Source organism: Thalassophryne amazonica, chromosome 23 (genome assembly GCF_902500255.1).
Source record: "Thalassophryne amazonica chromosome 23, fThaAma1.1, whole genome shotgun sequence".
Lineage (NCBI taxonomy): Eukaryota > Metazoa > Chordata > Actinopteri > Batrachoidiformes > Batrachoididae > Thalassophryne > Thalassophryne amazonica.
Window position 1 is genome coordinate 441798 of NC_047125.1, and position 14819 is coordinate 456616.

The 14819-nt window shown below is 42.6% G+C and overlaps 1 long non-coding RNA gene across 1 annotated transcript; it reads right to left on the reverse strand.

The window, feature by feature from the left end:
• Nucleotides 1–12622: 12622 nt before the first annotated feature.
• Nucleotides 12623–14572, reverse strand: LOC117504874. The gene is made up of 3 exons (XR_004558932.1): nt 13827–14572; nt 13183–13216; nt 12623–12730 (listed from the first exon to the last, which is right to left on the reverse strand). It is a non-coding gene; the product is annotated as an uncharacterized LOC117504874 (long non-coding RNA).
• Nucleotides 14573–14819: the final 247 nt, after the last annotated feature.

Sequence of the window (14819 nt, forward strand, 5' to 3'; positions counted from 1 at the left end):
TTGGTTCCTTTGAGTAAAATTCAGAGTGTCCTTATAGACAAAACATGATCTATATAAAAAAAAAGTCAAATAATCTTTACAAAACTGATTTGGGCTTTTCCAAATCAACATGATTAAAAGTTGTTTAAGTCAAATGTGCTGTAGTTCCTGTGTGATGATGCCTGAACACCACACCAGTCTCTGCCCTCATGTGGTTTGGAGCTGGGCGCAAATCCAGTCACCAACCCCACGTGGAGGTTTCAGCACTCAGGACACCGCCCGCAGAGCCTGATTACGGCATGAATGTCCTACCCAGGATGGAGCAAATACGGGTTGTAGTGTCTTGCTCAACAGCATAAACAGTTCAGTTATACATGTCAAAATAAATGTTCTGTATTTTCCGGAGTATAACTCACACCTGTCAAACTGCCTCCTGAAGAGGAAAAACATATTTGTACAAAGCAGACCTTTATTCCATATGTGGAACTCACTTTTGGGAGTGAGTTTAACAACAGACAGGAACTCAGTGTCGCACATGTGCACACGACAGCATGGGCTGTTACTTAACATAAGAGACTGTTAAATTACAAAAATAAGCAAGATGGACAAATGTGTGTTGGAGAACATACTGGATGTTACTTGAAATGGTTTGGACATGAGGTCTCATCAGATGGACACCGATGGAAAAATGAACAGTGAATTTTTGCAGGAAGCCCCCAGCTTGTGGTGTGTGCCACAAGGACTATTAAATTCAATATAAATAAGCAAGATTAACAAATAAACATGCAGTGGACAACATGTTGGATATTATTTGATGCAGATGAATATGGATTGGTGACCCACAATGTTGAGTACATTTTTTTAAAATTTGCTCTTTTATTTGTCATTTTTGTGCTTTATTGTAGTGCACTTTTATTATCGGAGGTTCTTCTATTTAGTGTTTTGATTTCTGGGAAAGTCTGATATAATTAGCTACTACTACTAATAATAATAATGAATGTGTGATTTTTCATTGTATAAGTCACACTGACGTTTAGTCACAGGAGCTCCAAAAGTAGTAAATAACTAACTTATTCTCCGGAAAATACAGTGTGTGTGTTTTGTATTTATCATATTGTCCATAGTTGTTTTCACAATTAAATGTATAAAAAGTCCTTTCAGAAAGCTTTCTATCCCGGATGTTCTCTTGACTTTTGTCCACACTGTGTGGTCCGTCAGAATCATCCTTATTAGAACATTTGCAGCTTTACGTGGGCTGTGGCCCACTCAAGTTAGAACTCCAAGGATGTTCACGTCTCGTCTCCACATGTCCACTGACACATCTGGTAGGAGGGCTGAATGCCACACAGGGTCCGTGCCACTGTCAGGTACACTTTGAAACACTGCTTTGTTTCCATCCGTGGAAGCCGTTCGTGGTCGTCTCTGGAGTGAGATGGAGGTCAGTAGCTGTTCTCATGTCCGGTCAGGATGTACAGGTTGCTCAGCGCCGAGGGCTCGTCTGTCGGCGTGCTCTGAAGGATGATGTCCCTGAATAAAGGAGAGAAATATGTGAGAATGCCACAGTATAATGACAGTAATTCATTTTAGTGCATGGGTCTGACTTACGGCCAGTGTTGCCACAGTTACTTTGATAAAGTAATCCAATTACTGATTACTTCTTGAAAAAGTAACTTAGTTACTTTACTGATTACTCAATTGTAAAAGTAACTAAGTTAGATTACTAGTTACTTTTTTAGTTACTTTCTCCAGCTGCCGACAACAACCCTCTGCCACCTCAACATGACAATGATACCTGTTTTGCCAAAACTCACTTTATAGTCACCCTTTCTTGACTTCAATGAATATAAATACTTGTTTTATAAAAAGTAAAATCATCTTTCTTGACCTCATATTAAACTGTTGACAGCACTGTAACAGTAAAACTTGCCATTTCTAACCTACATTGTTTATAAATGTAACTATTAAATTCTAACATTTTTCTAACATTTAAATTCTCTATAAACATTTTACTTGTCGAAATTATTATTATTTTAAGTAGTATTAGTAGTTGTAGTAAAAAAACGGCTTCAAAACTGGACCTTTAATCTAGGGGTGCTGGGGGGGGGCACATCCCTCCCCCACGCCCTCATTCCATCTGGATTCACCCCTGCTTTGGCGTTTGAGCACAAAGAATGGATAACATTTATTTATGCAGAAAACATGACCAGATTTACAGGTAAGAAAGTTTTATTGTGTTTTCACATCATGTGGTCCCCAGAAAGAGAGTTTAGGTGCATTTGAGTGGAAAATAGTGTTAGTTGTTGACGTGTAGTGGAGGATCAGCTGTTTTTAACGAGCAGATACGGAGCGGCTCAGCTCAGAATTCTAAATAACAGGAAAAAAAAGCATAAAAATATCTTTGTAAAGCTCAGTGCAAGTGTGCTGTTGTCACCGAACTTTAAGAGGTGAGGACGAGTCGTAGCTGCTGCAGAAAACCGCGGATGAAAAGTTCACAGCTCGCTGAAAGTGGAGAGTGCAGTTGAACCCCGACCTCCTGCCCATGGACCAAGTTTAATGCTGCTATCAACCCACAATGCAAAATAATAGTAACGCACAGTGACTTGGAGAAGTAACTTTAATCTGATTACTGATTTGGAAAGATTAACGCGTTAGATTACTTGTTACTAAAAAAAGTGGTCAGATTAGAGTAACGCATTAACTAAGTAACGTGTTACCGGCATCACTGCTTACGGCGCCAACAACACTTTGATTGTGACCTACTTTAACTGGGACAGAAAGACCACAGAGGGCTCACGGGTGAAACCGTTAACATTTGGGGCCACAGAGCATGTCAGAGAAGAGTTTGAAATGGAACCCAAAATGCAGGCAGAAAAAAAAAAAGGATGGCCGATAGTGAACAGTCAAATTATCTGGGGGTGGTATGACCAACCGAGGACAATCCAGATATCAGTAGAACCACCAAACAGCTGAGAGAGGACAGTCAGAATGTCAGGGGAACAGCAGGACAATCGACAGAAGATGGTCTTCTGGGGCGAAACGGGTGAATAGCCGACAGAGGACGACTGGGACGTCGGGAATGTCCGATTATGAGGTGAACAGCTGGAAAGCCAGCACAGGACAAAGTGATGATCAGTGAGAAAGGATGGAAGGCTGATGGTGGACAGATTGTAAGGAAGGCAGTCATAGCTGACACAAAGTAGGGCAGTGACAGAGGAGTCAGGTCTTTAGGTGGGTGACCCAGTGTTGGCTACACTATGGCAGAGACAGTCGGAGGATGGCTGGGTGGTCCTGCCAGAGGTCAGACATTATCTTCAGGACAGCCAGGTGATCTTTCGTGAGCTGGGACATCCTCTGGAGTGTGACTTGGAGAATCCAGCTAGGTCAACCCTCCAAGGAGGTGACTAGTGGGCAGCAGCAAAGGCGGCACGGTCACGTAAAATGGTATGATTATTGATGCCAAATTCAGTGGCATGGAAGAAACATTAATTCAATAAAAACAGAGGTCAAATGGAGATGTTTAAATAACAAAAATGTTATTTTAAGCATTATTTAAACATTCAGACATAGTACTTACTAAAACTAGTGCAGTGCCCGTAGGACGTTTGTACTTCAATAGAAAACTGGGAGCTTAAGTAGATTTCTCATGGATGGTCATATGAGGTTGTGTTTGAAGGTGGAATGTACAAAGAGGTGTACTTATATATTACTATTTGAATGTAGTATTTCATATTGGGGTTTTTTTTAATCAGTTTTATTATCAATTATAAGAAAATAAAAGGATTCCTATTAAACAGGTTATTGGAAGAGACAGACAGAATTAAACAGAACATTTATATATTTGAAACAGCAAATCCTCAGTACTCCACCTCCTGAACACAGTTTATTTAAACTTGAACTCACAGTAAATATAAGACTGTATTCGGCTTATTTACTTAATGAAACGTTGTACAAATAGTGGGAAATTCTAAGATTTTATTCAGCTGATGTACTGGCTGAAACATTGTACAATTTGTAGGAAACTATAAGATTTTATTCACCTTATGCACTTACTGAAATTTTATACAAATAGTAAGAAATTTGTTGCGTTACCAAAAACCAGATTTTAGCAAATGTCTCCTCAGTGTTGTCAAGCTACACTCAGTCACAAGGAACACTGACAGCATGCCATTCACAGTAAAAGTATTTGATGGGATGCTGGCATTAAATGTTTTATTGTGAAATGGTGCCAGCAACATGAATTATCTGATGTTGTTTAACTTTGCTACCAGTAACATCATTGAGCCGGCCATCTTGGAAGTATGAATATTACAATGTTAATCAAAATAAAGGTTCCAAAATAAAGCTTTCGAAAATGACTTCCAAAAATTTTCATAATAAAGGACGCACATCATTGTGCCATGTGCAAGCCACACCTGAAAGCACACAAACACACACTTTTATAGATAGATACGTAGATTAAAACAGTATGATCGTAGTTCTATATACCTACTGAATAATGACAATAATATTACTGACTGGAGAAAACAACAGATAAATGAGTTTTAATATGACAGTAATGTGCCAAATGTTATATGTCAGGTTGATGATAATGAGGTTGAAGATTTTAGTGAAGATTGGCAGATTCTGCCTGAAGTACCAAGGTGCTGGACCTTCTACTGAGACCAAAATATTCAGGGACTTGGAAAAGTTCTTCTACTTCCCTACCTGTTTGTTCCTAAAACTCTGAACACTCGCGTGTCATCGGTAATCTCTTGTGTTACCTACAAACACACAGGCAGAATTTTATTGATGCTGTGCCAACATTAGTTTGACAAATTTTAAAAACCCGGTACCAGCACCTGACCAGGGCGTGGCTCGAGTGTGATCATCACCTGGTTTGAATGAAAGCTCCTCCCTTTCAGGCCGTGTTTCCAGAACGCCAGCACGCTGTCCTGCAAACAAACTGACAGAAAGTGTCACTCAGCTGCCGGTCCGATGCACCGCTCCGTGTTCTAATGGGCACGAGTTGTTTGTTTGTTTGTTTGTTTTATACCCAGAGTTTCGATGGCGAAGTCAAAGGTCATTTCAGCAGCCAGCTCTTTAGATGGAAGTCCTTGTAGGTTCACAATCTTCACAGTCTCTGAATGATGAGAAAAGAGGTGCAACAGGTCATGAATCAATATGACAAATGTCTCAGCAATTTTTCCTGAGATGACAGTGACTTACGTTCGAATGCGATTAGGACGGTGTCTCTGTCCATTTGGGTCACTTGTACTGCCCTGAATGACCCGCTGTCTACAGACGGGAGACAAACACAAGGTCAAAGACTCAATTCACCACATTTGTTGATGATGTGGATTAAATGTGGCCTGTTTGGGTCTGTTTTTACTTTTAACAGATTGTTCTGTCTCATTAGTGTCACAGGTTTTTGGACACGTGTCCTGCGGCGTTACGTCCAGTTATGATTCCATGTCCAAAAACCTGTGACACTAATGAGACAGAACAATCTGTTAAAAGTAAAAACAGGCCCAAACAGGCCACATTTTGAGTCAAGGATGAACGCTGTGAAAACAGAACACTGACAGGACTAATATTTTTGGAGAAACTATGGATACTAGCTAATGCTGCTAATTACATTCTGGACTAACACGCCATTCCAGCAGGGGGCGGTAAATCATCATTATATTAAAAGCGTGAATCCGTGCGTGATTTTATTTAGTAAGTGGAATGTAAGTACATAATAGAATTGTAAATATATGTTAGTAAAAATATTCATGGATGACATTGAAATTGAAAACAATTATTTCCGTTGTGGTCCATTTAAAAATCAAATGACAAAATAGAAGTAATAATAAAATAATAATAATAATAATGATGATAATGATAGTGTGTATATGATAAGAAACTAAATTTATAAATGCATTAAGACAGTAAATTTACTTTTAAAAAATGACATAATTAACAGGAAATAAAAGGGTTGAGTTCTTCTAAAAACTGTTGAGGTCTAAGATTCTAAAAACATTCTGGACTCACACACTATTCCAACTCATTATAGAAACTCTGCATAATATATTACCACCCTTGAAAAATGTCAGCTACATATTTTATAAACATCACCCAATCTAGAGCCCATGGATCCCCACGGACAACACGCTAGTTACATGTAATATATTAAACTAAAATCCCAGGAACGGTTGGAGGTATGTGATCCTAGTGCTCGTCTATTTACACGGACTAATCTACAGTATCCACACACATCCCACCTGGCTCTGAAACCGGTGTTCCATTCAGCTCCACAATTTCAAATTTCAGCTGCTGACTGGCTGGAGGTTTTCCGTTACTGCAGTCTTTCACTCCAACACACAGCTGGGGAAACTCATCGGTCACCAACACCAACAGCTCGAATATCGGCAGAGACTCTGGCAGCCTCACGGTTATGTGCTGGTGAGAAGAAGACGGAGAAGCAGAAGTTAAAGTTGAACATCCACCATACGGCTGTCGTCGGTTTCAAGCGTTTAGAAGGCAGATACTGATTTGTTTTTTAGTTTGGATCCTCAGAAGCAGCACAAACCTTTAGCTGCATGAATTTCTGCAGCGGCTCATACCAGAGCAGCAGCACCAGGCCCGACGGCACTGCCCCACACAGAAACGTACTGACCGTGTACGGGTTTCTCGCTAAGAGACAAAGACTTCGTGTTACTTTATTAATGCTGAGCAGCCACACATGAAATTCTGCATCACCTACCTACGCTACATCTCCTGCAACCTTTAGTGTCGGGAATCTTCACGGACATGGAAAACTTCCTGTTGATGGAAAAGTAACACAGTTGGGACGAAAATCCACCTTTACTTGCAGAAACTCCCTTGCTGTAATGATTCTGTTTGACTTCCTTGATATAAGTCACCAAAGCCCAAATTGCTGAATTTCTGCATGCAGTGGGACACACCCACTGAGGCTGTCTCCGCTCTGGAAGACACGCCCACACATTCTGTAGCAGACAACCGTCCTCTCTTTGACATGTCCTGTTAAAACCTAACATGAAGTATGACCTTTAGCTTATTTGACCACAAACGCTCAAACATCATAACTGTTTAACTCAAACAGTTTGGAGCCGATATGGATTAAATATGGAGGAAGGGTTGTGTGTCAGTCTCGGGTAAAGTCCTTCCATTGGTGACCTGGGTGTTGGACAGTCGAAGCACGGCGGTCGTCGTCTCACCTGTGGCTCATCCTCTCAGTGAAGCGGTTGGTGCTCAGGGACAAACTGCCCTGTTTCTTCTGCAGATGTCCTCTCTGGTCAAATAGCGCCGTCAGACTGTGGGAATAAAGCTGGGACGACTTCCCTACAGCACATACAGTTTTTAGTATTATTAAGTGAGCAGCAGAGAAGAATGACAAACTTACTGGATGTTATTTAATGCAGTTTGGTGAAAAGAAATCATCACATGAGCACAGACAGAGAAGGGAACAGTGGAGCTACCACTTCATGCAGCAAGAGGCAAAATGAATTTAATCGATACATTATTTATAATGCAAATGTAGCGGCTGCACTCTCTGCTTCTGCGTTGTGTTGTTGACTCCTCCCACTCACTCCCCTCAGGACGTGAACTCACAATCTCCAGGATTCGTCCTACTGAGGTTTCAAATCTTGGATTCTATGACTTGTGACTTGTTTCCCCGTAACATGATAACTAAGCATGGCACATGGTACAAACTGTTCCTTTAATACCACACTAACTCAACCAATAATTTGCATCACTTTTTACCAAAATTGAAGCAACCTTAACTTTTGACCCCTGTACAAACTGAAACCAGTCTTTGTCACCATTCTTGTTGTTTTTTTATCCCATGACTCCAGAACATTCAGTCAGAGATTGTCCAAACTGTACCTTTTTGGAATCTTTATGTTCCTACAAATAAATAGTTTAAAATATTATTGGAGCATTTTTAAATTCTGAACCCTGTGCAATCCTTCAACTGACCCCTACCTGGCTGCCTACTGAAAATTCAAGTGGCCAGTCTGTTTTTTTTGTTTTGTTTTGTTTTCCCAAAAGAGTAGTATTTGTGCTGAATTTGGTGCTTACATCACCATTTGAAGGATTCATCTGTAAATATTCTGTTAACCGGTGCCGTCCTGTTCACACCGTGTGTGTGTCTCACAACAATTATACTGAATTCATGAGATAATGTCAATTTATGCTTTAAGCATAATCACAGACAAAAGAAATCATCAAAAGTCCTTAAAAAATGAGAATGCATGACAGAACTGAACAAAAATAATGCATACGTACACTAAAAAAAAAACCCTGATGTGGAGAAACTCTGCAGCAGAACCATCCCTTAGTTATGCTGCTATAGACGTAGACTGCTGGGGGGTTCCCATGATGCACTGTTTCTTTCTCTTTTTGCTCTGTATGCACCACTCTGCATTTAATCATTAGTGATCGATCTCTGCTCCCCTCCACAGCATGTCTTTTTCCTGGTTCTCTCCCTCAGCCCCAACCAGTCCCAGCAGAAGACTGCCCCTCCCTGAGCCTGGTTCTGCTGGAGGTTTCTTCCTGTTAAAAGGGAGTTTTTCCTTCCCACTGTAGCCAAGTGCTTGCTCACAGGGGGTCGTTTTGACCGTTGGGGTTTTACATAATTATTGTATGGCCTTGCCTTACAATATAAAGCGCCTTGGGGCAACTGTTTGTTGTGATTTGGCGCTATATAAATAAAATTGATTGATTGATTGATTGATTGATTGATGTTCAAGAGCAGAAATCACATTCAGCAGGTGAGAACTCTGAACTTTAATAGACTGTTATTTTCCATAAGTATTTATTTTTAGATCTTGAGCTTATTGTAGTTGTTTTATGTTCAAGCACAAAATGTGACCGAGGAGGAGAAAAAAAACAGGATGAATTCATCACACTAAAATGAACCCTAGTCATAATAAAAATACAAGCTGGATAATTTTTATGTTATTTTTTTGAAGTTATTAGGCTGCAGCTATACGTTTTATTTATTTCAAAATAACTTACCTCTTATTTTATTCTTATTATTTTCAAATATGGGGAGTCAAATCAGCCTGCACTGTTCTCTTCAGTTTATATCAAAGTTTTTCCTGCACATGTCCATGTAGTTTTTTCTTCTTTATAAGAGTTTGGTGTTTACATTTGTTCTACAAAGTTAAAAAAAACAATAAAATGTTAACACTTTTCTTTATAGCAGCTCTGTAATTTCAGAAATGCAACCAAAATGTAGGAATGGATGTATATAAACAAATAAAATGAAGATGACTACAGAAAAACATGCAGGATCATTATGCCCCCCCCAACACATTTTCCGTATCATCCAAAGTTTTCTGATTTGAGGTTGTAAAAAAAAAAACCAACTATTAAAAAATATACATAGCTGAACTGTGTATAGAAAAACTTTATAAGCTGTGTTATCTTTATTCATTCATTTTAAAGGTCAAATGTGTTTTGTGGCTCTAGAAGAATTTTATTTGTGGAAGACGGGACAAAACTGGCTCTGTTGACGGTAAAGGTTGCAGACCCCTGCTCTGCTAAAACCCGGGCCCTGGCCCTGTGGCTAGAGAGTCCTATTAGCTGTTACTGACTACTGCTGCACCTCAACTCCTACCGGCTTCCGTCACACAAGACTGCATTAGTCAGCAGAAGTTAATGAGTCAATCCATGTTATTCTACCAGGCACCAACTGAGAGTAACTGCTTCTTTTGGTAACTGAACAGATTATACAAGACGGAAACATTTCAATATTCTTTTGTAAACATTATAGAAAAGACTTAGTTTAGCTGGTTTTCTGTTGCTGTTCTTGTTGTATCTCAGTCCAAACAAGTGTTGTACTGAGTAGTATAAAAGTTATATTCCCTCTTTCTATTCCACAGTGTGGTCTTTCGGGTAGAGAGCATGATTTGTTTTATTTACTCATTCACTAAAGGATATTTTTTTGTCATTTAGAGCTGTTGTTTCTGGTAGCATAGCAAAACAATTGTTAATTTTGTGATAAAAGCATGGAATTTGGCACACATATTCTAAATTAATGTTTATTTTCAGATATGGAGCCATCCTGGAGTTGACCTCTAATGAGTTACAGGGGTCAATAAAGAATTACACAGGGGTCAAAATTTAAAAATGCTCCAATCATGTTACATGAGGGGGTTAGTTACCAGATATGGACATCAGCACGTTGTTCATAACATACAGCCACGTGCACCGCTGAGGGAGCAGCTGGAAGAAAAAAAGAAGAAAATAAACAAAAAAAAATTGTCAACATTTTTGGGTGACTGACCTTTTTGGATAGTGTTATTTATTGATTTTATTATTATTATTATTATTATTATTATTACTGACCTTCTCCAGCGTATCTTCGTGGAGTTCGTTGAGGTTGAGTGTGTAGGTGCCCTCCTCTGCCCCAAGAATAAGATACTGATCTACAACGGAGAAATCATTCAAGGAACAACGTTTCATTTTGCCACAACTTTCAGCCGTCAACCTTTCTGGCATTCGAGACCACTCCCCCCAGTTTGGACGCCAACAACAAACCTCTCGTCTTTGGCAGAATCCAGGTGACAGCAGAGTGGATTTTAAGAGGACAGCCATTAAAGACTTTGGAGAAACAGGCTCCCATCTATAAAACGAAACAAAACAAAGGCCTCAGACATGTTCGGGTTCCAACACAAACGGGGCATTCACGACGACAACTCCATTCATACACTCCAGCGCTACTCAAGGATCTTCCAAAAAGACCTAATGGTATAAAATACATAGTCAACTTAGGTCACTTGTTATGGTCCAAGACTCACAACCGTAGAGTAAGACGAGAAGCACCGGGACCCTGAAGACTTTGACCCTTGTTCTCCTGCAAAGATACTGGAATGTCCAACGACCTAAAGACTCTATAAGCTATTCTGAGGTGTCTCCAAATCCCAAAGGCAACACTAGATAGATGGGAACCGTCAAGAGGTGGTTGCCACTCAGAACCTAGGGTGGTTTCATGGTGTCAACATTTGGCACTTGTGCATCCTGGCAGAACTGATGTGACCTATATGGGACCCGAGGGCCATTGGTGCTTAACCCCGGATGCTATAGTGTAAAGTGTTTGAGAACTGACAACCCCCACTGCCTGGATGCAGCTCATGTCTGACACAGGTCACCGGTCTGATGCAGGTCTCTGATTTCGGGTCTGACGCAGGTCTCTGATCTCCGGTGCTGACGCAGGTCTCTGATTTTCGGGTCTGACGCAGGTCTCTGATCTCGGGTCTTACGCAGGTCTCGGGTCTGACGCAGGTCTCTGATCTCGGGTCTGACGCCAGGTCTCCGGTCTGACGCAAGGTCTCTGATCTCGGGTTCTGCCGCAGGTCTCTGATCTCGGGTTCTGACGCAGGTCTCTGATCTCGGGTCTGACGCAGGTCTCTGGTCTCCGGTCTGACGCAGGTCTCTGATCTCAGGTCTGACACAGGTCTCCGGTCTGACGCAGGTCTCTGATCTCGGGTCTGACGCAGGTCTCCGGTCTGACGCAGGTCTCTGATCTCGGGTCTGACGCAGGTCTCTGGTCCTCCTGTCCTGACGCAGGTCTCTGGTCTCGGGTCTGACGCAGGTCTCTGATCTCGGTCTGACGCAGGTCTCTGATCTCGGTCTGACGAAGGTCCTCCGGTCTGACGCAGGTCTCTGATCTCCGGTCTGACGCAGGTCTCTGATCTCGGGTCTGGACGCAGGTCCTCTGATCTCGGGTCTGATGGCAGGGTCTCTGGTCTCAGGTCCTGACACAGTCTCCGGTCTGACGCAGCAGGTCTCTGATCTCGGGTCGACGCAGGGTCTCGGGTCTGACGCAGTTCCTGATCTCGGGTCTGACGCAGGTCTCTGGTCTCCGGTCGACGCAGGTCTCTGATCTCGGGTCTGATGCAGGTCTCTGGTCTCCGGTCTGACGCAGGTCTCTGATCTCAGGTCTGACACAGGTCTCCGGTCTGACGCAGGTCTCTGATCTCGGGTCTGACACAGGTCTCCGGTCTGACGCAGGTCTCTGATCTCGGGTCTGACAGGGGTCTCCGGTCTGACGCAGGTCTCTGATCTCAGGTCTGACAGGGGTCTCCGGTCTGACACTGACAGAAGTCTAACTTGTTAATGAGTTTGGTTTTAGTTCGCTTTGGACTGCACACTTACGTGGACATGCGGTGTCGGAGGGAGTCCATGACAATCAGCCCTCTAGAAACATAAACATCACACGTGACACACGTCACGGCACGTTACTTGGTTAGCAGAGGACTCAAACAACGTTTTCTGCCAGCTGGTTCAAACTCACCGAGTCCTCGGCCTTTCTTCGCAGTGTGCTCCACTCAGGTGATAGCGGTTGTCTCTCTTTTTGGAGACGCTGCACTGTTAAGCTTCTCTCTGCAGGTGCAGCGTCCCCTGCAGGTGAGTGCAGGTCACTTGCAGCGCTGTCTGACATCCTGTAATAGCCGAGCATCTGGCCAGGCCTGGGTGACAGGGATTGAAGGTCATCGGGTTTGACGATTCCAGAAGCAGCTCGGGGTAACCACGACCGTCAGCGTTAACAATAAAACTGGCTCGTTTCACGGACCGCGGCAGGTTGTGATGTACCTGTAGTGGAGGCGGGGTCAGTGATGCCAGTGCTGTCGGGCCCCAGTGTGCACGTCGGTCTCAGTGTCAGCTCCTGCTCTTCTGCGTTGGGACACAGAGAGCTGAAGGTGGGCAGGGACACCGTCGAGGGGCTGAACAAACCGCTCTTCCTGCCAATTTGACCTCCCTAAGACACAAAACACACGAAGAAGAACAGTACTGACGGGTAACGCACGTGGTTACATGATGCCAACCTCACAAACCTTCACAAAGTCAGCACGGACACATTCCACCAGGTTGCCATGGTGGAACTATACCACTATACAGGGTACCACGATAACTAAGAATGACAGATGGTACCATCAGGATGTAAACAAACAAACAAACAAACACTTTGTGGCCCTTTGTAGTGCTTTGTTGCAATTTGTAGTCCATTGTAGTGCTTTGCTGTCCTTTGTAGTCCTTTGCTGTCCTTTGTAGTGCTTTGCTGTCCTTTGGTGAAGTCGGCAAATCTCGAATTAAGTCACATTCACAAGATTTTTGCTCTCAGATGTTGATTGTGATCATTCTGTCTGGGTTCAGGTTCCCAGTTCAAGAAGACGAAATACAACTTTAGTTGTTGTTGTTTGTGCTACTTACATCACTAGATGGCGCCCGCCGAATGGTTAAGCTCCTGGAAAGTAACAGATCAACAAAGGCCTGATCAGATAGGTGATGAAATCCAAAAGCGAAAGGAAATCATGTCAGGAAGCATCATTGTGTCAAAACACAAACAAACAAACAAAAACAAAGAGAGACATAAGGGGGCGGGGCAAACATAGCACATCAACAAGATCCTGCAGAAGCAGTATAAGCACGTAAAAGTATATAAAAAAATTGAAGCAGTGGTTTGTGCACAATCAGATCTTTGGGACATTTTCAAAGGTCAAGTTGTACAAAATTTGCATTTTCCAGTTTCTTATTAAAGTACTAAATTATGTTAAATATCTCCAAAGTCTGACTGCGGATTAAAAGCAAAAGCCTGTTTCAGTCCTCTGAGACATATGTCACAGAAGACCACATGTGGACTCCTGCTGCTGTGAGACATGCCCAGTGGGCTGGGCTACATCCTGCGAGACACACCCACACAGCCTTTGGGAAAAGGGGTGTAGCTAGCAGCAGCTTCTTTCCATTTAAAGCAACAGGCAGAGAGAAAAAAATTATGATCTGCTTTTTAGAGAAAACATGGCTCACAGCGACATCATGTGGAAAGGGGGAGTATTGCGGGTCAGGAGAGGTCCTACCTGAGCTGCAGGGCTTGTTCCACACATTCCAAAAGGCTCCTGCAACAGGAAGACCTGCTGTTTATCCAACTACGGGCCTGGCTGCCTGCTAACAACAGGAGGGAAGGAATCGGGTCCAAGCGGACGTACTCTGATCACGAGGCTGCGCGCTGATCACAAACCAATCATTTACCAATATCCATAATTACAGCACTGGAGCCATGCTGATATACACAGGACTACATCAAAACTCAAATTCTACACAGCCGTGCCCCCACCCCACCCAGCGAGCTGCTGACCAAAAGGGTTTGAACATATCAGACAGGCTGAGTGATGAACGATGCAACACACAGAATTAGAAGATTTCCAGTGTTTAAAATAAAAATTGTGTGTTAAGAACACAGAGGAGAGAGTCAGCATTTAAATACTAAAATAAGTATATTGACACTTACAATTTCGCTGGGACCACCCCTGGACCACCCTAACTGGCTGAGTACGGTCTAGCCCGTTGGCCGAGTACGGTCTAGCCCGTTGGCCGAGTACGGTCTAGCCCGTTGGCCGAGTACGGTCTAGCCCGTTGGCCGAGTACGGTCTAGCCCGCTGGCTGAGTACGGATTAGTCTGTTGGCTGTGCTAACTATGCGAAAAACAACAACAACAACAACAAAATTTTGTGATGGTAATATTTTTAATTATTAGCCTCTGGGATGTTTGTGTCACAAAGCCAATCTAATTGTCCAAAAGAGAAGAGAAAGAGAGAAAGAGGTAAAGAAGTCTTACGGGGAGGTGTCTTCATCTCCTGACAGACTCCAGTCATCGTCATGCTGGAAGGAAAAATGGAACCTTTAGTTGTACTTCACTGCGCTGTCACAAACAATGCTAAGAAATGGTAAGAAAGGCGTGTCACCAAATCAGGGTATGGCTCCGTCACCTTCCTCAGCCGGGGTCCGAACTTCACTCGGTCAACTGCAGAGAAAGACATTGGAACAAGACATCACATGCATCACATATTGAT